Raw genomic sequence first — 22,685 nt, 5'->3', positions numbered from 1 at the left:
CATAAACATCTACTTAATGCTTAATATATATAATTAGGGGTGAACTTGTGAACGGGCACATGAATGGAACTCATACAAACAATCATATGCAGACAAGACCTGTGTTTGTCTTTTATTTCCAAGTTTGAAATAGTCTAGTTCGGATTCTTACATGATAGTGCATGTCACTTTATTCTTCACCGCTACAACGACCAAACCATGGTCTAAGAAAATGGTGTTTCATATATCTAGTACTAGAGTTCTTCTCTTCTCAGTTAGTACTCACGATGCCAAATGGCGCAATGGTGGTCGAGCAATATGGAGGGATGTAGACATTGCACATTGCTGGTAGTGTCTGCAGCGCTAGGTTCCTTATTTCCTCAAACTGCGGCAGTTGCTGAGGTTGGACAAAGCCATGGGCCTGTGGGTTTTGCTGAGATGGCTGGAAGGAGCCCTGGCCTGATGGATATTGTTGCTGAGGCTGCTGCTAGAAGACCTGGCTCGACGGTTGTTGTTGTTGTTTTTGTTGTTTTTGTTGTTGTTGTTGATGGAGAATAATAGCATGAACGACATTGTGGATGACTTGGCACCGTGACAGCTCGGGGGTCTGCCACAGTTGCTGACAACATAATTGTTGCAACAGATGGTAACTTTGTTGCGATACTTGTGAGCTTGCATGTGCTATGTTGGGTTGTTGCAAGACGACATCCCTGCATGGAATCAGTTGTTGTTGTAGAATTTGTTGAATGATTTGTTGTTGTTGTTGTCATTGTTGTTGTTGTGCTTGTTGCTGCGAAATTGTTTGTTGTAGTTGCGGATACTGTGGTTGTGGTTGTGGATATGATTGTTGTGGTGGAAATGGTTGCGGCTGCGGACATGGTAGTTGTGGAGGAAATGGTTGCGGCTGCGGATATGGCTGTTGTGGTCGAAATGGTTATTGCTGCCCTGGAAATTGTTGTTGTTGCTGCCCTAGAAATTGTTGTTGTTGCACCAATGGAACTTGCTCTTGTGGTTGTTGCTGAGATGGATTTTGTGGCTGCAATTGTGGCACTAGAACTCTAACTGCAGTTGTGGCGGTGGTCGTTGTCGGTGTCAAAACCGGCGAATCTCGGGTAGGGGGTCCCGATCTGTGCGTCTTAGGATGCTGGTAACAGGAAGCAAGGGACACAATGTTTACCCAGGTTCGGGCACTCTCGATGGAGGTAAAACCCTACCTCCTGCTTGATTGATATTGAAGATATGTGGAATACAAGAGTAGATCTACCACGAGATCGTAGAGGCTAAACCCTAAGAGCTAGCCTATGATGGTATGATTGTAATTGTGATCGGCCTTCTAAGGACCATGCTCTCCGGTTTATATAGACACCGGAAAGCTAGGGTTTACATGGAGTCGGATACAAGGAAGGAAACATAATATCCGGATCGCGAAGCTTGTCTTCCACGCAAAGGAGAGTCCCATCCGGACACGAGCCGAAGTCTTGAGTCCTGTGTCTTGACGCTTCTATAGTCCGGACGATGAATATAGTTTGGCTGTCCGGATACCCCCTTATACAGGACTCCCTCAGTAGCCCCTGAACCAGGCTTCAATGATGATGAGTCCGGCGCGTAGTCTTGTCTTCGGCATTGCAAGGCGGGTTCCTCCTCCGAATACTCCAAGGTGATTATCGAACACGTAGGTCGTGTCCGGATCTGCAAGATGATCTTCACATACCCTTAGCATAAATCCGTTCTGCTGGAAATCTTCGTACATTGTGCCCTTGCATCATGACCTGGTCCAACACGAACCAGCGCTTCGTGCTCCACCTCGACTCACGTTGCGAGGCGGTTTTATCGGCACATCCTGTCAAAGCAGAGATCGTGTCCCTCTTAATACGGGATCCTTCATCAATATGGGCATATGCGACCCCACGACGATGGTTGGTATAATTCCGTGTTTTAGACAAGTCTCAAGCAGCCACGCTGAGGACTCTTGGTATTCATCCCTTTTATAAAGGGGTGGAGGCCTACGCCTCATCTCCACCTCTCCGCTCCTTCTCATACCTCGAGCTCCATCGCCCAAAAACCTAAGCTCCAGCCCCCAGATCCTCCAGTATGTCCGGATCCGACGCAGCTGGCCGGTGGGTGGCCTCCTCGATTCAGGAGGAGGATATTGCGAAGCTTAGGGAGGTCGGATACCTGACTGCTGATATCCAGCATAGGCTTCATGCTCCGGGGCAAGTCATCCCCATGCCGGAGCCCAATGAGAGCGTCATGTTTACTCCTCACTTCCTCCGAGGCCTAGGCCTCACCCTCGACCCCTTTGTGAGGGGGCTCATGTTCTACTATGGCTTGGATTTCCATGATCTGGCTCAAGACGCCATCCTCCATATCTCGTCTTTCATTATCGTGTGCGAAGATTTTCTCCACGTCAACCCACACTTCGGCTTATGGCTAAAGACCTTCAATGTGAAGTCGAAGATGATCGAGGGGTGACATGCGGAGTGCGGAGGCGCCATAAGAAGCAGGAACACCGATGCCCCATGGCCAGAGGGTTCTTTTCCGGAAGTGTCCGATGTATGGCAACGGAGATGGTTCTATGTCACTGCTCCCAGAGGCACAAAGTGGGTAGCTGCCCCCGAGTTCCGCTCGGGCCCTCCGTCACAGTTAGCGTCTTGGACCGACGAAGGACGGAATTATGGGCCTGCTGGCGATGTGCCAGAACTACAGAATCGTATCCGGGAGCTTATTGAGAGGGACATAAATGTTGTCAGCATAATGCAGGTGATGATAGTCCGGCGGATGTTGCCGTGCAAATGTCGACCTCTCCGGATGTGGGAGTTTAATCCGGAGGGTCCGTGGACTATTAATCACTTCTTCGGCCTGAAGCTCGAAGGGATCTGTAAATTATTCTTCGGACCACAAGTAAAGTGTCTGGACACCACCGAGGATGCGGGCCTAAGCTGCAATCGCCTAGATGCCCAAGTAAGTAACCTTAAAGCCGGATACTTCATTTATATTTATCATAACTGTTATTCTGACAATCCCTCCGCGGCCAGGAATGGCTCGCCAAGGCAAAGAGAATCAGGTGTCCGGCGCCACTTCCTGAAGGCCCGCCTGGTCCAACCATTGCAAAGATGCTGGATCGGGCGCTCAACAAAATTCCTACAGGGAAAGGCGAAGGGAAGGGCAGTGAAGTTGAACTTCACGCGCTGCGCATCCAGACCGGGGAAGTCGCTACCCCTCCTATGGAGGATAGCCAGGAAGGGGAGGTCAAAGCCTCCTCCCCACGCGGGAGGAAAAGGGCCGCCTCCGAAGATTTGGAGGTGGAGACGCCCAAGCAAGGGAAGAAAACATCTCCAAGGGGTTCTGTCACGACGGGCGCCCTCACCACGTCATGCCCACCAATGGGCCAGCCCTCGACCGAGCCGTAAGTTATTCATCAATTCGAAGGTGTAGCGTTACTCCGAGATCCATAACCAGGACTTCGTCTTTTGTAGTCCGGCGAGTAGCTCTTCTCAACAGAGTTCGTCTTTGGGGGACCTTCGTCCGGAGATGATGGAGAGCGAGACTCCACCCAGCTCTCCGCCTCGTGAAGCGGGCGACACGGAGGTGTCGTCACGGAGGAGTCTGGATCTGCCGAAGCCGGAGGCTAGTATGTCAGCCGCCCTGAGCCCGGAGCGTTTGGCTCCTACGGGTGGCGAGGAGAAGGGTCCGACGCAATTTAATGTCCGGCCGGACGTACTGACGGGCCATCTGGAGCGAGCCGCACTCTCGGAGGAGCACTGCTCTTTAATGAGCACGGTGCTCACGAAGATTTCATCCGCTACCGGCGGCTTGAATGAGGCATTTACAAGCCTGCTCAAAGGCTTTGAGGTATGTAGTGAAAAAATGCACAACTTTTTGATTATGAAACACGCGCTAGGTGTGCTCCCTATAGATAGTAGCCCCTGAGACTCTGGTTGCCCGCCATAGGTGCCATTAGGTGGATCATATACTAATGGCTGCGCCGTACATGTGCGCAGGTATACAAGGATCCGGCAGCCGACCAGTCTGTTGAAGTTGCCGAGCTAAGGAGGCAAATCGGATCAATCGATGCCGATATCACGCTGGTGAATAAACGGCTGGAGGAGTCCCAGGGTATGTGCTTGGTTTTTATTATAATGTATAGGAAGATGCCAAAAGGCATAATATTAATGCAATACGTGTGCACTGTAGATGGTGCTGCTGCCGTGGAGGCCCTGAGGGCGGAACTTGCTCAAGCCAAGGAACAAGCTCGGGCTAGCAATGCGGCTGCCCTAAACGCGGTCGAAGAGTTGAGAGCCGAACAGGCTGCTCGTCGCCGAAGAGAGGAAAAGATAGACAAAATGGTTGAAGAGTTAAAAAATGCCGCCGACCGGTACGCACTCCTTGAAAAGGAGAATAAGGCTAGTTCGGCCGAGCTGGACAAGGCACATAATGCCGCCAAGGAGATGCGGACCGAGATCCGGAGTATGCGGGAGGAGCTCCAACAAGCTGACAAAATCGTGGCTGGGGGCTCGTACTTGCTGCGGACGAAGTTCTTGGATCCGAAGTATGCTCCCCTGGCGGGTCGCATGAGTCCTGCGGACGCATATGCGGACTTGGCGAATAGTACAGCTGACGCAGCCAAGTTCTTCGAGGCTCAAGGCGATGAAGAAGTGGAGAAGCTTTTCTGGTCGCAGTTTAATGCTCCCACTCGCCCGCTTCCACTGAATGAGAAGGTGGCTGCTATGGCGGAGATCCACAGGCTGTCCGGACTGGCAATGCGGTCTGTAATAGACCATCTTTGGCCGAAGGGGCCTAAGCCGGACAGCTACTTTGGCTTAGTGCAACAATTCCTTGGAGCGGTGTCCTGGATTGACGCCCTGAGAAGGTCGGCGTGCATAGAAGGTGCGCGGATGGCTCTAGCCCACGTTAAAGCCTACTGGACGGATATGGAGGCCACTGTAATAGCGAGCCAGGATCCGGCGGGAGGCCAACATCCGGCCGAGCACTACTTGGCGCAAGTCACAGAAGGTGCCCGCCTGATAGAGGCGCAGTGCTCGAAGAGTGTTTTATTCGAGTGATAAGTCGAATCATTGTAGAAAACAATGTTTAGTTTAATTATGAGGCTATGTTTATACTTTTGCCCGGAAGTATGATTGTCCTCCCTTTGCGGCTATTCTTATATGTATAAGTAGTCTGAAAGATAGCAGACATTGGCTTCAGCCCCCTCGCGGACAATGCGGGGGTGTTGGCGAAAAAATATGCATAAGCACACTTGATCCAACGTCTTGGTCCGTTAAGGAGGTGATCACACGCCGAACTAGGCATTCGGACTATATAGCTGTAACACTTTCGCTTAGCCATGGGAGTCTAATGGTGGGGACTATGTAGCCCCTGGTACCTCTACGTGCATCCAAATACGGGCGCATGTGTACATGGACGAAAAACGACCCTTCGTTAAGGCGAAGGAATCTTTAGGGATTCCGGTGAGTCTTCGAGTGGTTGAACAGTCTCTCGCTGCATCATGACGGTTAGTTTTCGGCTTGCTCTACTGAGGCGCTCATCCGGAATAACCAGGGCACAATCACAGTAGTTCTCCTTTGGCCTGCCTTAGCCGGATGATAGCGGAACATAAGGCGGCCTACCCAGGAGCCGGGCAAACCCAATATTTTGACCTAAGACATGATTCGGAGCTGATGCATATACGGTCAAACTCATGACGCCGAACACTCCCGAGGGTATTCGGTCTTTTGTAAAAGAAGATAGGCTGACAAGAGACTATTTTAAGCCCTTTATTTCTAGGTACGTGTATTTTAGTCTGCCGTGGCCAAATGCCAAAAACGGCAGTATCCTCTGTGGGTAGAGAACCCATGGGATGGTTAAACAACAAGAGGCAGTAGAAAAGGATTACACAGGGGCTTAATCTAAAAAGAAACCTGTTGCACAAGGCCCTGCTGCACGTCTGCGCCTTTGTCTCTGTTGTGCCGTATCCTGGAAGGGTATCGCGCGAACGTTGTCTGTAAAAAAGAAAAACTCACAGGAGGCTGCATCGTAAGTATGCGATTAATAATAAGAGCGTAAACTATTGGCCTGCAAATAAGGTCGAGCCAAGCATGGGGCTGTATTAAATATAAACAGCGCCTGGTTTCCCTTACGGGATTATATATACAGTGCCCTGTTTGAATTTATCCGGGCTAACGGACTCGTCTAACCGTGTCTGTGGTCATAATGACCAATCATGTTTTCTAAAAACTGGAGGCCGCTTATAGTCCGGCCGCCAGGGCCGTCGCGTATTCCTCTGCGTGTGAATGGCGCTTTATGATTCTACTAACGGTGATGACGCCACGGGGACCGGGCATCTTGAGTGTAAGGTGGCCATAGTGCGGCAGTGCGTTGAAGCAGGCGAAGGTCGTTCTTCCTAGCAATGCGTGATAGCTGCTTTGGAAGGGTGCGATATTGAAGAGCATCTCTTCGCTTCTGGAGTTGCCTGGGGAGCCGAATGTTACTTCCAGCACGACGGAGCCCCTGGCGCAGGCTGCAACGCCTGGTATCACCCCTTCAAAGGTGATGTTGCTTTGTTTAATTCTGGATGGGTCTATCCCCTTTCTACGGACAGTATCCTCGTATATTCAATTGGGACCACTGCCGCTGTCCATGAAGACGCGGGTGAGACGGTATCCGTCGATTAGTGGGTCAAGCACCAAGGCCTGTGATCCTCCGTGCCGAATACTAGTTCGGTCGTCCGTGCGATCGAATGTGATCGGACGAGACATCCAGTAGTGAGACGTGGGTACGATGGGCTCTACATCGTGTGCTTCTATGGGCGCGCGTTTTATGCCCTCTCGTGGATGTGCGAGTCGCGTGGATCATGTTGACTGTTTTAACCTCTGGCGGGAATTTTTTCTGTACCCCGGTGTTCGGCTGGTGGGGCTCATCCTCTTCTTCGCTTGGTGTGTCCCTCCCCTTGTGTTCGGCATTTAATTTGCCGGCCTGCTTGAAAACCCAGCACTCTCTATGGGTGTGGTTCGCAGGTTTCTCCGGGGTGCCATGAATTTGGCATAGTCTGTCCAAGACTCTGTTCAGACCGGACGGTCCGTCTTTACTGCCTTTCAATGGCTTATTTTGCTGATCAGGTCGAGAGCCCCTGAATCAGGACAATGGCAGCCTTAACAAGCCTTATGACCCGCTTTTACGCGGGTGAGGATAGCTGGTTGGCCCGTAAAGGCAGGCTTTTCTTGGATGAGGTGCCGGCGAGCCATTCGTCACGGATGCTGTATTTGAAAGCCGCTAAGGCTTCGGCGTCCGGACAGTCGACAATTTGATTCTTCTTAGTGAGGAATCTGTTCCAAAGCTTGCGGGCGGATCTCCGGGCTGTTGGATTATGTGACTTAGATCGTCTGCATCCGGAGGCCGGACATAAGTCCCTTGAAAATTGGCCCTGAAAGCGTTTTCGAGTTCCTCCTCTAAGGGCATTTTTATCCCTAAGTGTTTTGGTGATTGATGACAATGCTTTAGCGGACTAATCGTGTGCCTTGAGTTTCTTAGTTGCTTCATCGCTGGGCACAAGACGGTTCGGTGCCCCTCGAAGACTATTGAAGACGGCGTTTTTCTACGTTTCTTTTTGGTTGATTTGAGTCGTAGGAGAGCCGTACTATTAAGAGGGGGTCCGCGTCAGAAAGGTTCGAGTGGAATCATCACGTACACGTTTCCTTCCTTGTCTCCTCCTTTCCCTTGCACTTTCTAGCATTCCCCGTATATCCTCTATGTGAGTGTCTGGACTACTGTTGCTGAGCTTGCGGTAGTACTGCTCCCTGGAGCGGTAGTACCGCAGGCACTTGCGGTAGTACCGTGCCCATGCGCGGTAGTACCATGGGAGCCCAGGGTAGTACAGCTCCTTCGGAGTCGTAGTACCGTGGCTCCCTGGCCAAGTACCGCTGCCTCGCGGTAGTAGGCGCGGATGTAATTTTTTACATCCGCACACACACGGTAGTACCGTGCCTTGTGCACGGTAGTACCATGACGGATGTTTGCATCGTCTCTTTGACCACGGAAGTAGGCACGGATGTATTTTTATTCATCCGTGCCATTTCCAGACTAGGACTTACCTGCCTCGCGGTAGTACCGCAGGTGGGAGCGGTAGTACCACGCTCGCGGTAATACTGCTTGTGTTATAGTCTCTGAAGCTACCGCGGTAGTACCGTGGTCTCCCACGGTAGTACTGCGTGGCCTTGCGGTAGTACCGCGCTCTTAGAGCAGTAATATCGCATGTCGCAGGCTGGTCTAAGTGGATAACGGTTGGATGTTGTCCTCCACTATAAAATGTGTGTCTCCTACCTCTAGTTGACCACCTCTTCCATCCCTAAGCTCCATTGTTGCTCCAAGCTCCATTTTCAGCCGATCTCTCTCCCTAGCCAATCAAACTTGTTGATTTGCTCAGGATTGGGTGACAAGGCCCCGATCTACACTTCCACCGAGAGATATTCGATTCCCCCCACTAATCCCTAACGGATCTTGTTACTCTTGGGTGTTTGAGCACCCTAGACGGTTGAGGTCACCTCGGAGCCATAGTCCATTGTGGTGAAGCTTCGTGCTGTCGTTGGGAGCCTCCAATTAAGTTGTGGAGATTGCCCCAACCTTGTTTGTAAAGGTTCGGTCGCCGCCTTCAAGGGCACCAATAGTGGAATCACGGCATTTCGCATTGTGTGAGGGCGTGAGGAGATTACGATGGCCCTAGTGGCTTCTTGGGGAGCATTGTGCCTCCACACCGCTCTAACGGAGACGTACTTCCCCTTAAAAGGAAAGAACTTCGGTAACACATCCTTGTCTCCACTGGCTCCACTCTTGGTTATTGCGTGCCTTTACTTTTGCAAGCTTACTTGTGTTGTATCCATTGCATGCTTATGTTCTAGTTGTTATTGCATCATATAGGTTACCCACATAGTTGCATATCTAGACAACCTATTTTGATGCAAAGTTTAAATTGGTAAAGAAAAGCTTAAAATTGTTAGTTGCCTATTCACCCCTCCCTCTAGTCAACTATATTGATCCTTTCAATTCGTATCAGAGCTTTGTCTCTTTATTAAGGACTTTGCCGTCCAAGATTATTGTTGACGCCACAGACGTTGTGGAAGAGCACTCCGGTGTGAATCCTACCTCGTCTATGGCCGATGGGGGAACCTCGGTCTCTCATGAGGAATTCAATGTGGCTCTAGACACATTGAAAGACTCCATGACGACCAAGGTTGAAAGCATGTTTACTAAATTTCTAGAAGGACTTAAATTGTCCACCTCACTGATGAAAGTGGGTGATCCCGCTAACAAGGTGACGGATGCTACCTCCGACAAGGGGGGAGCTAACAGTGAAAAGGGTCCTTCTACTAGCGGTAAAAATGGCTCCGGCATCTTTGCCCATGTGGAACCTCCAACTTATGGTGGACCGATTCCCTCTACTCATTTAAATCATGTCGGTCCTCCTCCTAAGATTGTGAAAAATGAGGATTTTGATTCTTGGGTGTATCGCTTCAAGCGTCATTTAAAGCATGTGAATACTAATCTTTGGAGAATCATTGAAGAAGGTTTCTATCCACATGACCCAAGCAACTTCACCCCTCGAGAAGCCGTGGATAATCAATTCAATGAGAATGCTCTCTTCATCATCCAAGAAGCAATTATCCCCAAAGATCTCCCTCATCTTCGACCCTACGCCACGGCCAAAGACGCGTGGCGGTGCGTTGTGTCTCTTTATTGGGGAAGCGCGAGCATTCAACGCTCCAACTATGAAGTAGTGCAAGATGAAGCCGATGAGTTTGCTATGAAGGAATATGAAGAACCTCGTGAGCTCTTTCGGAGAGTAACCAAACTTGCGGTCTCGCTCCGAGATCATGGGAGCAAGGACACGTATGACAATTGGATCAAACGCAAGTTTCTCAAGGCCATGATGCCCTACAACAAGTCCATGTCCTCCGTCATTCGTCAAAGGCCGGACTTCCACTCCATGACCTCAAGTTAAGTGTTGGATGAGTTCATTGCAATGAGCATCTTGGACAGGACCGCCGATAATGCGGTGCTCCGGTCTCAAAGAGCAAAGAAGCCCAACCTTGCCTTGAAGGCCAAGGTTATTGCGGAAGAAGAAGAAGAAGAGGAAGATGAGGAGAGCAATCCCGAAGATACAAAATATGATTATCACGAGCACATGGCTCTCGCTTCAAGGCAATTTTGGAGCAAGAAGAACTCAAGACCCAATTTCAACAAGAACAACTCAAGTGGCTTCAAGAGCAAGCAACGAGTTAGAACTTGTTTCAACTGTGGCAATGTGAGCCAGTTCGTTGCGGATTGTCCTTACGAGAAGCGGGAAGACAATGGTGGCAAGCTCATCTGGAGAGACAAAGCCAAGTCTTTCCCCAACAAGAACAACTTCACCAAGAAGACTCCTACTCAAGGGTTGGTGGTTCAAGAGGAGTACCGTGAGGATGACGATGATGATGAAGATAGTGAATCAATGGCCATGGCAACCGTTGCCATTGCCACAACTCCCCGGGTGTCTCTCTTCGATTCACCCAACGAGAACATCACCGCCAAGTGCCTCATGACTAAAGCCACCAACAAGGTAACCCCCAACATCAAAACCACCATTATTCCTAATCCTTCTTTGATGGTTGGGATTGATGATGGTAAGGGGTCTAATGAGGAGGTAAATGATTTTGAGTCCTTTATGAGTAAGCTCAAGGGCAAATCCAAGAAGCACTTTGTTGCTCTCTTGGAACAACTTGGTGAAGCCAATGACATGATCGAGGCTCACGAAGAAACCATCTCTAAGATGGAAGGTCATAGTCGTGACTATGCCGATGAGATATCGGATCTCTCTAATTCTCTTGAGGAAGAGTGTGGGCATCATTTGGCTCTTGAGGAGTCACAAAACAATGACCATGCCAAGTTAAAGAAAGATCTCGATCATGCTCTTGTTGTGTCTCGTGTGCTGACTTCCGAGAAGGCTAAACTTGGGGTTGATCATGCTAGACTCAAGGAGGAGTTTGATGTGCTTGACAAGGCCCACAAGGTCTTGAAGGGTGCTCATACTAACCTCAAGAAGTCTCATTCTCAACTCCAAGTTAATCTAACCAAGGAGAAGGCCACCTTTCCTCACTTAATCTTAATTGATAACGCAAATGCTACTAACCCGTGTTGTGAGCATGTGCATCTTGTGGAGGAGAATGCCAAGTTGAAGGAACAACTCGAGAGAGGCCTTGTGTCATGCATACAAGGTGAGAAGAACCTAAATGACCTTTTGACCAATCAAAAGGAAGTTGTGGCAAAGGAGGGAGGTGGGTTCTCACCCAAGTCCAAGAACAAGAAGAAGAACGAGAAGAAGAATGACAAGACCAAACGACCTCCCCCCCTTAAGCAAACTTTTGTGAAGGAGGGAGAGGGTGCTCCTAAGGAGAAGAAGAACACTGCGAAGAGTGGTGATGCCAAAAAGGGCAAAGTCACCTCTCCCAACAAAGCCGGCGACTTTAACCCTTCTTATGTGTTGTGTCGTGCTAGTGATGGGCATGTTTATGCTAAATTTGTTGGTTCTTCTTATGAGTACATTGAATGGTCTATTTGGGTTCCTAAGACCCTTGTTACTAACATCAAAGGACCCATTACTCAATGGGTACCTTAAACCTAGCATTGATCTCTTGTAGGTGTTTGCTTCTGGTGGGGGATCATAGTTGCTCGATAGTGGAGCAACAAATCATATGACCGGGAGCAAGGACTTGGTAGTGGACGTGCAAAAGATCCCATCTATGCCCACAAATGTCGAGTGAGGTGATGCCTCACATTCTAAGGTATTGGGTCTTGGCAAGGTTGTCATTTCTCATGATCTAACGATCGAGAAAGTCATGCTTGTTGAGTCCCTTGCATACAATTTACTTTCCGTTCGTCAACTCGCACTCATGGGCTTTGCCACCTTCTTTGATGTTGATACCGTGGCCCTCTTGTGGAGCAAGACTCTTAAAGTAGCCTTTGTTGGGCATGTCGAGAACGGTCTCTATGTGATTAACTTTTCGGAGCGACCCACTAAGACCGCGACATGCCTAATGGCTAAAGTTGATGTGGGATGGCTTTGGCATTGCCGTTTAGCCCACGTCAATATGAGATCTTTGCAAAGTCTTCTCAAGGGGGACCATGTCCGTGCACTAACAAATGTTAGTTTTGCCAAAGATCGTGCTTGCAGTGCTTGTATCGAAGGAAAGCTTCATGAGACGGCTCACCCTCCCACGACTATCATCTACTCGAAGAGACCCTTGGAGCTCCTTCACATGGACCTCTTTGGGCCTCCATCCTTTGATAGTCTTGGGGGAATAAAGTATTGCTTGGTGATTGTGGATGATTATTCAAGATATACTTGGGTATATTTCTTCAAGAGGAAGAGTGAAACCCAACAAACCGTCATCGACTTTGCAAATGAAGCTCAATGACAACATGATGCAAAGATCTTGACAATAAGAAGTGACAACGGCACCGAGTTCAAGAACTACACCTTGGATGAGTTCCTTAGTGATGAGGGGATCAAGCATCAATATTCAGCTCCATACACCCCTCAACAAAATGGTGTTGCAGAGAGGAAGAACCGGAAGTTGATGGATGCGGCAAGGACCATGATGGCGGAGTTCAAGTCTCCATACAACTTTTGGGCCAAAGCCATCAATACCGCATGTCATGCATCAAATCGGTTGTATCTCCGCAAAGGCTTGAACAAGACTCCTTATGAAATCCTCACCGGTAACAAGCCCAATCTCAAGTACTTCCGGGTGTTCGGGTGTAAGTGTTTCATTCTCAAAAAGGGTGTCCGTTTGAATAAATTTGAGGCTAGAGCTTATGAGGGCATATTTGTTGGTTATGCTACAAACTCTCATGCTTACAGTGTTCTCAACAAGTCCACCGGACTCATTGAGGAGACGTGTAACGTGGAGTTTGACGAAAATAACGGCTCCCAAGTGGAGCAAAGTGGTACTTGTGATGTAGGTGATGAAATTCCTCCCCAAGCCATAAGAAGAATGGGTATTGGTCATATTCTACCCACTGAGGAACCCCTTGTGGCCGAAGGAGAAGGACAATGCTCCACTCAAGTGGAGCCATCACCTCCCCAAGACCCACACGCTTCCGAACAACAAAGTGAAGGCCCGCAACCTCATAAACAAGACCAAGGGCAATATCAAACTCAAGATGGTGGTGATCCACCAAATGATGCCTAAGGTCAAGTTTTCCCCCTTAGCAAGTTCAAGATCAAGAGCAAGATCAAGATCTCGAACAACCTCAAGACGGCGCTCAAGATAATCAAGTTGATCCTCCTTCGTCCACATCCAAGGAGGAATTAGAGCGTTGTGCCGAAAGATTGCTTCCAAGCTCACCACCAAAGGCCATCTTATGGAGAATGTGGTTGGAAGCCTAAGAAAGGGGGTAAGCACTCGTAGACAATTAGCAAACTATTGTGAACATCACGCGTTTGTCTCTTGTGTTGATCCTCCTTCCTCCACATCCAAGGAGGAATTAGAGCGTCGTGCCACAAAGATTGCTTCCAAGCTCACCACCAAAGGCCATCTTATGGAGAATGTGGTTGGAAGCCTAAGAAAGGGGGTAAGCACTCGTAGACAATTAGCAAACTATGGTGAACATCACGTGTTTGTCTCTTGTGTTGAACCCCAAAAGGTCTATGAGACGCTCGAAGATTCAGATTGGCTCGATGCCATGCATGAAGAACTTAACAACTTCGAGTACAACAAGGTGTGGAGATTGGTGCCACGGCCGCCGGGGAACCATAATGTCATTGGAACCAAGTGGATTTTCAAGAACAAGCAAGACGCTCATGGGAACATCATTCGCAACAAGGCAAGATTGGTAGCACAAGGCTACTCCCAAGTCGACGGTATCGACTACGGTGAAACCTTTGCTCCTGTTGCTCACCTTGAATCCATTCGTTTGTTGATTGCTTATGCTTCCCATCACAACTTTAAGTTGCAACAAATGGATGTGAAAAGTGCTTTTCTTAATGGTCCTATTAATGAGTTGGTTTATGTCAAGAAACCCCCCGGGTTCGAGGATCCTTACTTCCCGGATCATGTGTATCAACTCGATAAGGCACTCTATGGCCTTAAACAAGCCCCACGTGTGTGGTATGACCACCTTACCGAGTTGTTACAAGATCGTGGATTTGAAGTTGGGCAAATCGGTCCCACTCTTTTTACTAAGAAGGTCAAAGGGGAGTTGTTTGTGTGCCAACTATATGTTGATGACATTATCTTTGGTTCCCCTAACAATGCTTTCAATGAAGAATTTGCCACTCTCACGACCTCTAAGTTCAAGATGTCTTCGATGGGAGAGTTAAAGTTCTTCCTTGGTTTTGAGATCAAACAAAGAAGAGAAGGTACCTTCATCAACCAAGCCAAATACACTCAAGACATGCTTAAGAGATTCAAGCTAAGTGATGTCAATCCGGCCTCTACTCTAATGCCCACCAAGTGCCAACTTGACATTGATCCCAATGGTAAAGCGGTGGATCAAAAGGTATATCACTCTATGATTGGATCCTTGCTTTACCTTTGTGCATCTAGACCAGATATCATGTTGAGTGTGGGAATGCGTGCATGGTTTCAAGCCGCACCAAAGGAAAGCCACTTTGTGGCGGTCAAGCGAATCTTTCGATATTTGGCTCATACCCCAAACTTTGGCCTATGGTACCCAAGAGGAGCTAACTTCAAGCTTGAAGGATTTATGGATTCCGATTGGGAGGGAGACAAGGTGGATAGGAAGTCTACTTCCGGAGGGTGCCAATTTCTTGGTTGCTCTTTGGTGAGTTGGTCTTCCAAGAAGCAAAGTTGTGTGTCTCTCTCGTCCACCGAAGCGGAATATGTGGCGGCCGGTAGTTGTTGTGCACAACTCTTATGGATGAGACAAACTTTAAAGGAATATGGTATCATTTGTGACAAAGTGCCTCTTTGGTGTGACAATGAAAGTGCCATCAAGATTTCTCTCAACCCGGTGCAACATTTCAAGACGAAGCATATTGAGATTTGGTATCACTTCATCCGAGATCACATTAGGCGAGGGGAGATCAAGCTCAAGTATGTCAACACTCATGATAACCTTGCAGATATTTTCATGAAGCCCTTGGATGAAGCACGATTTCGCGAGTTAAGGCATGAGCTAAATATCATTCGTTCGAGCAATGTGACTTGAGCCCGTGCACACCCCATCTCACTCAACTTGTTGTCTAGTTTAGGTGCGGGCATGGACATAGGGGGAGTACCGTTCTCTCAATGAACCCTCCCTCCCCCATTATGCATAAATCGATCAACTCTGTCACATTAACCATTTTTTATGGTACTTGTGCTTCAAAGATGAGTTTCGGTTATGGGCCCAAGGATAATTATTCGCGGTGCCATACAAACTGACTCAAACATAGGTGGCTCCGGCCACCGCCCTCTCTTTTTGAGAGGGTGTGTCGCGTGGTTGCTTCTTGTTGTCTTTCTGCCATTGGGTTGTGCGTGTTCTTGTGGTGTCTCTTGTGCTAAAAGTTTCCTTGCAAAGACCACTTTTGTGTTGAAACCTGCTTTTTCTTGAGCTCACGGTACTACCGCAGCATGCTACGGTACTACGCGTGTGGAGAGCTCGGTACTACCGCCCCCACGCGGCAATAATTTCTAACTACCGCCTGGAGAGCGGTACTACCGCTTCGGTGCGGTAGTTCCACCCAAGCGGTACTACCGTGATGATGTGCGGTACTACCACGACATCTTTGACGCGTGGGGATAAGGACGGGGAGGGGGAGTTCCAACCCCCCCATACCCATTCATCAGTTTCCCACTTCGTCTCTCTCTCTCCCTCGCTCAAGAACGGGGCCGGGGTCCTTCGCCGAATCTCCGCCTCCGGCTGCTCTCCTGCGATTCCGTCCGGTGGGATCGTTCCCCACCATGTGCTCTTGCCATGGACAAGGGTCTTTTCCCAACTCCCTCTCGCTTTTGTTGTTTTCTTTGCCTCTAGGTTTGTGGGGAAGACTTGTGTGTTCTTGAGATTTTAGGCTAAATCTATGCAAGAGTAGGCTGTAGGAGAGTAGTATCGCGTAGGGATTATACTTGTCTTTTTGTCCTGTGCTAGATTTGATCAACCGTAGTACCGTCGTGGTTTCGCAGTTCTTCTCAGATTCAAACTTTGGTTTGGATCTGACGCGGTGCAGTACTACCGCTTGTCTGGTACTACCGCCCGTCAGGCGCGGTAATACCATGCTCGCTACGACACTAAAATTTTACTACCGCTCCCACCCCGGTACTACCGCGACTTGGAGCGGTACTAAAATTTTAGTACCGCCGCATCCGGCAGTACTACCGTGGATCCCATCTATCTCATGGAAACTTTCACGTATACTTCCTATGTGGTTCTTGTGCTTTGCCGTGGTCTTTGCATTGATCCTTTTTGCCTGTCGTGGGTGTTTTGCATTTTGTGTCTCAGGTGGTGGCTCTCGTCGTTCCAATCCCAGTCGTGACACTGGCTCCAAGCGTCTGCGCAATCCAAGTGATGCACCAGAGGGCTCCTCCTCTGCCCCCAAGCGCCATGTCAAGGCCACCGCTAGCAAGCACAAGGAACCCGCTAAGGGCATGGACGAGATACCCCAATCTGAGTACATCCGTCTCAGGCAGCTCAACCCGTATGTGATTCCTCGTGCTACCGTTAGAGGCTGTGAGTTGTTTTGGAACAAGCAGCAGACTCTCACCTATCTGGATGTCATCAAGAACAAGCAAAATACCTATGTGGATGTCACGTGGATAGACATGCATCACCTGAGGAAGGATATGTATCGTGAGTACTTTGGAGAAGCTCTGGATTTGGTGGAGCAGTTTGATATTGAGCATGTGATCTATTTCCATCTTGACTATGACCCTGAGCTTATTTGTCAGTTCTTTGCCTCAGTGTTCTTTCACCCTGGGGAGGAGCGGAGGATGACATGGATGACCAATGGTCGTCAGTTGACTGCTACCTGGAAGGAGTTCATGGATCTGCTTCAGGTTCCTGATGACGGGCTCAACTCACCAGTGGGTGTTCGCCCCCATGCCAATTCTGAGTCTGCGAACAAGGACAAACTTCAGCCGTTCTATCTTGAGAAGGTGCTTGCCAATAGCAAGTCGACATGGATGCTCAACTCTTTTCTGGATATCATGTATCGCATCTTCCGCAACTCTCTGTTCCCTCGCATTGGTGACAAGGACAAGGTTCATGCCTATATGGTGGATATGATGCTCCTGTGCGAGGAGGCTCGCGTATCTCAGACTCAGCCACTTGATGTCTCACACATCATGTGGTGTGAGCTTCGGTTTGCGGTGTTCAACCGCAAGGTGCCTATCTATGGACCATACATGTTTCTGTTGATCTCCAAGACTTGGCGAAGCAGTACCCTGGTGATGAGTTCCTTGCTCCTGACTAGATTCGGCATGATCCCATCAGTCTTCGTGTCAAGTCCAAATGGGCCAACACTACTACTCGTGCTGAGGCGACTGCTGCTAAGAGGGTTGTTGATGAGGATGAGGCTGAAGCAGAGGATGTTGCTGCTGACCGTGCTGCTGGGTCTTCCCATAATTCCTCTATGCCCTTGTGGGCCAAGAAGCTGAAGGACAAGATGAAGACTCTTTTCTGCATACAAGCTAAGGGGCAGTACAGGACTCACGTGGTATCCAAGGAGAGTCGTCGCCGCGACAAGAAGATTCTGAAGCTGTATGGAGAGGACGTGTCTGGTGGGTCTGAGGATCACATTACTCCAGAGGTTGAGTGGATGGAGAAACAAGGCTACAAGTGGACTGATTCTAAGGAGGACGTCGAGGAGACCATTCCTGCTGCCCGGTCTGACGAGGATCGTTGGGATGATTTCTCTGCTTGAGCCACCACTTGTGTGTAGGTGTCGTCTCTGCCTTTTTGGCGTCTCGATGCCAAAGGGGGAGAGAGTGTAGGGATTTGTGAGTCGTGTGTCGTGTTTCGTGTATTTGCGTGTCTCATTTGAACCTCGTTTCAGTTGTTTCGGTTGATTTGGTTTAGTTTGTCCCTCATATGGTGTAAGACATATGCACTCTACCTATCTTAGTGAGCTAGTGTTATATTGTGCTACCTTTGTTTATGCACTTACTTAGATTGTTAGTCTTACATGCTTTGTCTCTAAAATATAATGGGAGTGTTAATCCTAGCTAGTGTGCTGTGCAGTCCAAAGCATCCATCTAGATTGCACACATCTAGGGGAAGCCCGTCTACATTTTAGAGAGGAGGGTTTTGCCTATGCTCATTATTTTTTCCCTTGTGAAAATCCCGTATTGTCATCAATCCACCAAAAAGGGGGATATTGTAAGGGCATTTTTATCCCTAAGTGTTTTGGTGATTGATGACAATGCTTTAGCGGACTAATCGTGTGCCTTGAGTTTCTCAGTTGCTTCATCGCTAGGCACAAGACGGTTCGGTGCCCCTCGAAGACTATTGAAGACGGCGTATTTCTACGTTTCTTTTTGGTGGATTTGAGTCGTAGGAGAGCCATACTATTAAAAGGGGGTCCGCGTCAGAAAGGTTCGGGTGGAATCATCACGTACACGTTTCCTTCCTTGTCTCATCCTTTCCCTTGCACTTTGGAGCATTCCCCATCTATCCTCTATGTGAGTGTCTGGACTACTGTTGCTGAGCTTGCGGTAGTACTGCTCCCTGGAGCGGTAGTACCGCAAGCACTTGCGGTAGTATCGTGCCCATGTGCGGTAGTATCGCGGGAGCCCACGGTAGTACCGCTCCTTCGGAGTCGTAGTACCGTGGCTCCCTGGCCAAGTATCGCTGCCTCGCGGCAGTAGGCGCGGATGTAATTTTTTACATCCGCGCCCAGACGGTAGTACCACACGTTGAGGGCGGTAGTACCATGGGTTCCCACGGTAGTACCGCTCCCCCCGAACTGTAGTACCGTGGTTCCCTGGCCTAGTGCCGTTGCTTCACGGTAGTAGGGGCGGATGTAATTTTTTACATCTGCACACACACGGTAGTACTGCGCCTTGTCCATGGTAGTACCGTGACGGATGTTTGCATCGTCTATTTTTATTCATCCGTGCCGTTTCCAGACTAGGACTTACCTGCCTCGCGGTAGTATCGCAGGTGGGAGCGGTAGTACCGCGCTCGCGGTAGTACTGCTTGTGTTATAGTCTCTGCAGCTACCGCGGTAGTACCGTGGTCTCCCACGGTAGTACCACGTGGCCTTGCGGTAGTACCGCGCTCCTGGAGCAGTAGTACCGCATGTCGCAGGCTGGTCTAAGTGGATAACGGTTGGATGTTGTCCTCCACTATTAAAGGTGTGTCTCCTACCTCTAGTTGACCACCTCTTCCATCCCTAAGCTCCATTGTTGCTCCAAGCTCCATTTTCGGCCGATCTCTCTCCCTAGCCAATCAAACTTGTTGATTTGCTCGGGATTGGGTGACAAGGCCCCGATCTACACTTCCACCAAGAGATATTTGATTCCCCCCACTAATCCCCAGCGGATCTTGTTACTCTTGGGTGTTTGAGCACCCTAGACGGTTGAGGTCACCTCGGAGCCATAGTCCATTGTGGTGAAGCTTCGTGCTGTCATTGGGAGCCTCCAATTAAGTTGTGGAGATTGCCCAAACCTTGTTTGTAAAGGTTCGGTCGCCGCCTTCAAGGGCACCAATAGTGGAATCACGGCATCTCGCATTGTGTGAGGGCGTGAGGAGATTACGGTGGCCCTAGTGGCTTTTTGGGGAGCATTGTGCCTCCACACCGCTCTAACGGAGACGTACTTCCCCTTAAAAGGAAGGAACTACGGTAACACATCCTCGTCTCCACCGGCTCCACTCTTGGTTATTTCGTGCCTTTACTTTTGCAAGCTTAATTGTGTTGTATCCATTGCTTGCTTATGTGCTAGTTTTTATTGCATCATATAGGTTGCTCACATAGTTGCATATCTAGACAGCCTATTTTGATGCAAAGTTTAAATTGGTAAAGAAAAGCTTAAAAATTGATAGTTTCCTATTCACCCCCCCCCCCTCTAGTCAACTATATCGATCCTTTCACCTCCCAACTACCAATTGAGTTTTCGGGGAGGCTTTTCAACCAGTGTCTAGCTGGTCCCTTCAAGTTGAGGGAAGGTATTTGATGGCGTGGAGGTCATCCCCATGAGACATGTGAATATGCAGGATAAAATCCTCGATCCAGACCCCTGGGTCTGTCGTGCCGGCGTATGCTTCTATGTTCACAGGTTTAAAGCCTTGTGGGAATTCATGGTCCAGTACTTCTTCGGTGAAGCACAGGTGGTGAGCAGCCCCTCTGTATCTGGACGCATTGTGGCATGTAGTCAGCTGTTGTTGTGTCCGGGGTTGATTCTGAACTGGTATCTAGCTTTTATGAACGTTTGGGTGACCATAGTTCTACGCTGGGTGTGTCTTCTAGATCCATATTTGGACCTGGCTGCACCGGTCTTTTTATCCGGATGCCCGCGTGGATCGTGCGCAGTGTCTGCGGCCGCTCTGTTATGGTTGTGAGGCGGTACGTCTGGTTTCTTGGTCGAATTTTCTTTTGGCGGAACGGCCGCGTCGTCGAATTCTGGCAGCAGCTTGCGCTTCGGATAGCTTTTCGTATGGCGGTCATCGCCATATCTTTCTTCGGTGTCTAGCACCCTGTTCCATCTGCGACTTAGCTTTTCCTGTGCAGCCTTGAGCCGTTGCTTCTGCTTTTCTAGACTTATTGCGGTGGCCATAAGCTTTCTGTGGAGGTTGTCTCGTTCCACTTGTTCGTCCGGGATGATGAATGCATCGTTGTCCAGATTGTCTTCCTGTTCTGGGGCGGCATCATGAGCTCGTCCCTCCGGATCGTTGTGATCGGGTATTTTCTCCGAACTTGATTTGGCGTGACCTGGCTCGTCCTGCTCCATCGTTGGGTCCATGTGGTCATTATTGCTTTCAGAGTTTGCGGGTATATCAACCCTTCTTGCGCTCTTGTCGCTATTTTTGCCATTGTTGGACTTTGAGCGGCGTCTGCGCCGCCTCTTTGGCTTTTGCCCGGGTGTTTTATCATCCGGGTTGCCGTCCTTATTGGGCGTATCTACCATGTATATGTCGTGTGACAAGGTAGTAGTCCCGCGCTCCAGGGGTTCTGGAGCCTCTCCTGCATCGTTATCCATACCATCGATGTCTCCGGAGTCGAGCACGTCGGCTAATTCTTTGATCGTGACAATGAAGTGGGTGGTGGGTGGGCGCCGAATTCCTTCATCGCCTGCTTCCCACTCGGGTCGGACATAGTTCGGCCCAGAGTCTCCTGACCAAGAGAGAGACTTCAATGAGCTCAGCATGTCGCCAAAGGGCGAGTGCTGAAAGATGTCCGCAGCGGTAAACTCCATTACCGGAACCCAACCTGGCTCGGCTGGCTCGAGAGTGAGCGGACCAGGACCAACAGCCGGATATGAGTCTGGGAGTCCGGGGTTACAGGGGGGACCAGTGTTCGGCTCCACCGCCGATAAGCGTGCGGCCTGCGGAGCGGGGTCCAGCCCTCCGTCCATAGGCGCCGCAACCTGTCCTGGATTTAGATCCAAGGCTGCTTCGGGGATAATGTCCCGGGCACTATCCGACAGCAGGTCTAGGCCGTGCTCGTCGTGGCTATCCGGCACTCCTGGCGCAGGCCCGAATCCGTCGAAGATCAAGTATCCGCGGATATCTGTCGTGTAGTTCAAGTTTCCAAACCTGATCTGGTGGCCAGGGGCGAGGCTGTCGATCAGCTCCAACTGGCCAAGTGAATTGGCCCGCAGTGCGAAGCCGCCGAACACAAAGATCTATCCGGGGAGAAAAGTCTCACCCTGGACCGTGTTGTTGACGATTGAAGACACCATCAAGCCTCGAAGCGACGACACAGAGGAACTCTCAATGGAAGCACCAATGTCGGTGTCAAAACCGGTGGATCTCGGGTAGGGGGTCCCAATCTGTGCGTCTTAGGCTGATGGTAACAGGAAGCAAGGGACACAATGTTTACCCAGGTTCGGGCCCTCTCGATGGAGGTAAAACCCTACTTCCTGCTTGATTGATATTGAAGATATGTGGAATACAAGAGTAGATCTACCACGAGATTGTAGAGGCTAAACCCTAAGAGCTAGCCTATGATGGTATGATTGTAATTGTGGTCGGCCTTGTAAGGACCACGCTCTCCGGTTTATATAGACACCGGAGAGCTAGGGTTTACATGGACTCGGTTACAAGGAAGGAAACATAATATCCGGATCGCCAAGCTTGTCTTCCACGCAAAGGAGAGTCCCATCCGGACACGAGCCGAAGTCTTGAGTCCTGTGTCTTGACGCTTCTATAGTCCGAACGATGAATATAGTCCGCTGTCCGGATACCCCTTATCCAGGACTCCCTCAATTGCCACGATAGCAAGGAGGGCAAGGATGAGAAAGGTCTTCATGGTGGATTTGTATTGACCACTGCTTGCTTGGCTTGAACGATGCACTCTACTTATGAGAATGATGGATGGGGAAGGATGATCATCATGCTACAGGCCTATTTATAGCTGCCATGGCATCATCTCCTTCACAATTGGCATTTTTTTGTCTGGAAAGTGCTTGGATGCTTCCTAAAATCATAATTTGGTATGTTGTGTTTGGTGGCACTATCATTCCACTACCAAAAAGTTGTGATAACACACATGACTCATCTTATTCACTTTACAACTCAAA

General features: G+C 49.4%; 1 pseudogene; it reads right to left on the bottom strand.

Annotated features, from left to right (window-relative positions):
- Nucleotides 1–231: 231 nt before the first annotated feature.
- LOC119324704 lies at nucleotides 232–22,443 on the bottom strand (annotated as a pseudogene).
- Nucleotides 22,444–22,685: the final 242 nt, after the last annotated feature.

Source organism: Triticum dicoccoides, chromosome 6B, assembly GCF_002162155.2.
Source record: "Triticum dicoccoides isolate Atlit2015 ecotype Zavitan chromosome 6B, WEW_v2.0, whole genome shotgun sequence".
NCBI lineage: Eukaryota > Viridiplantae > Streptophyta > Magnoliopsida > Poales > Poaceae > Triticum > Triticum dicoccoides.
This window is presented reverse-complemented; position numbering and strand designations above follow the sequence as displayed.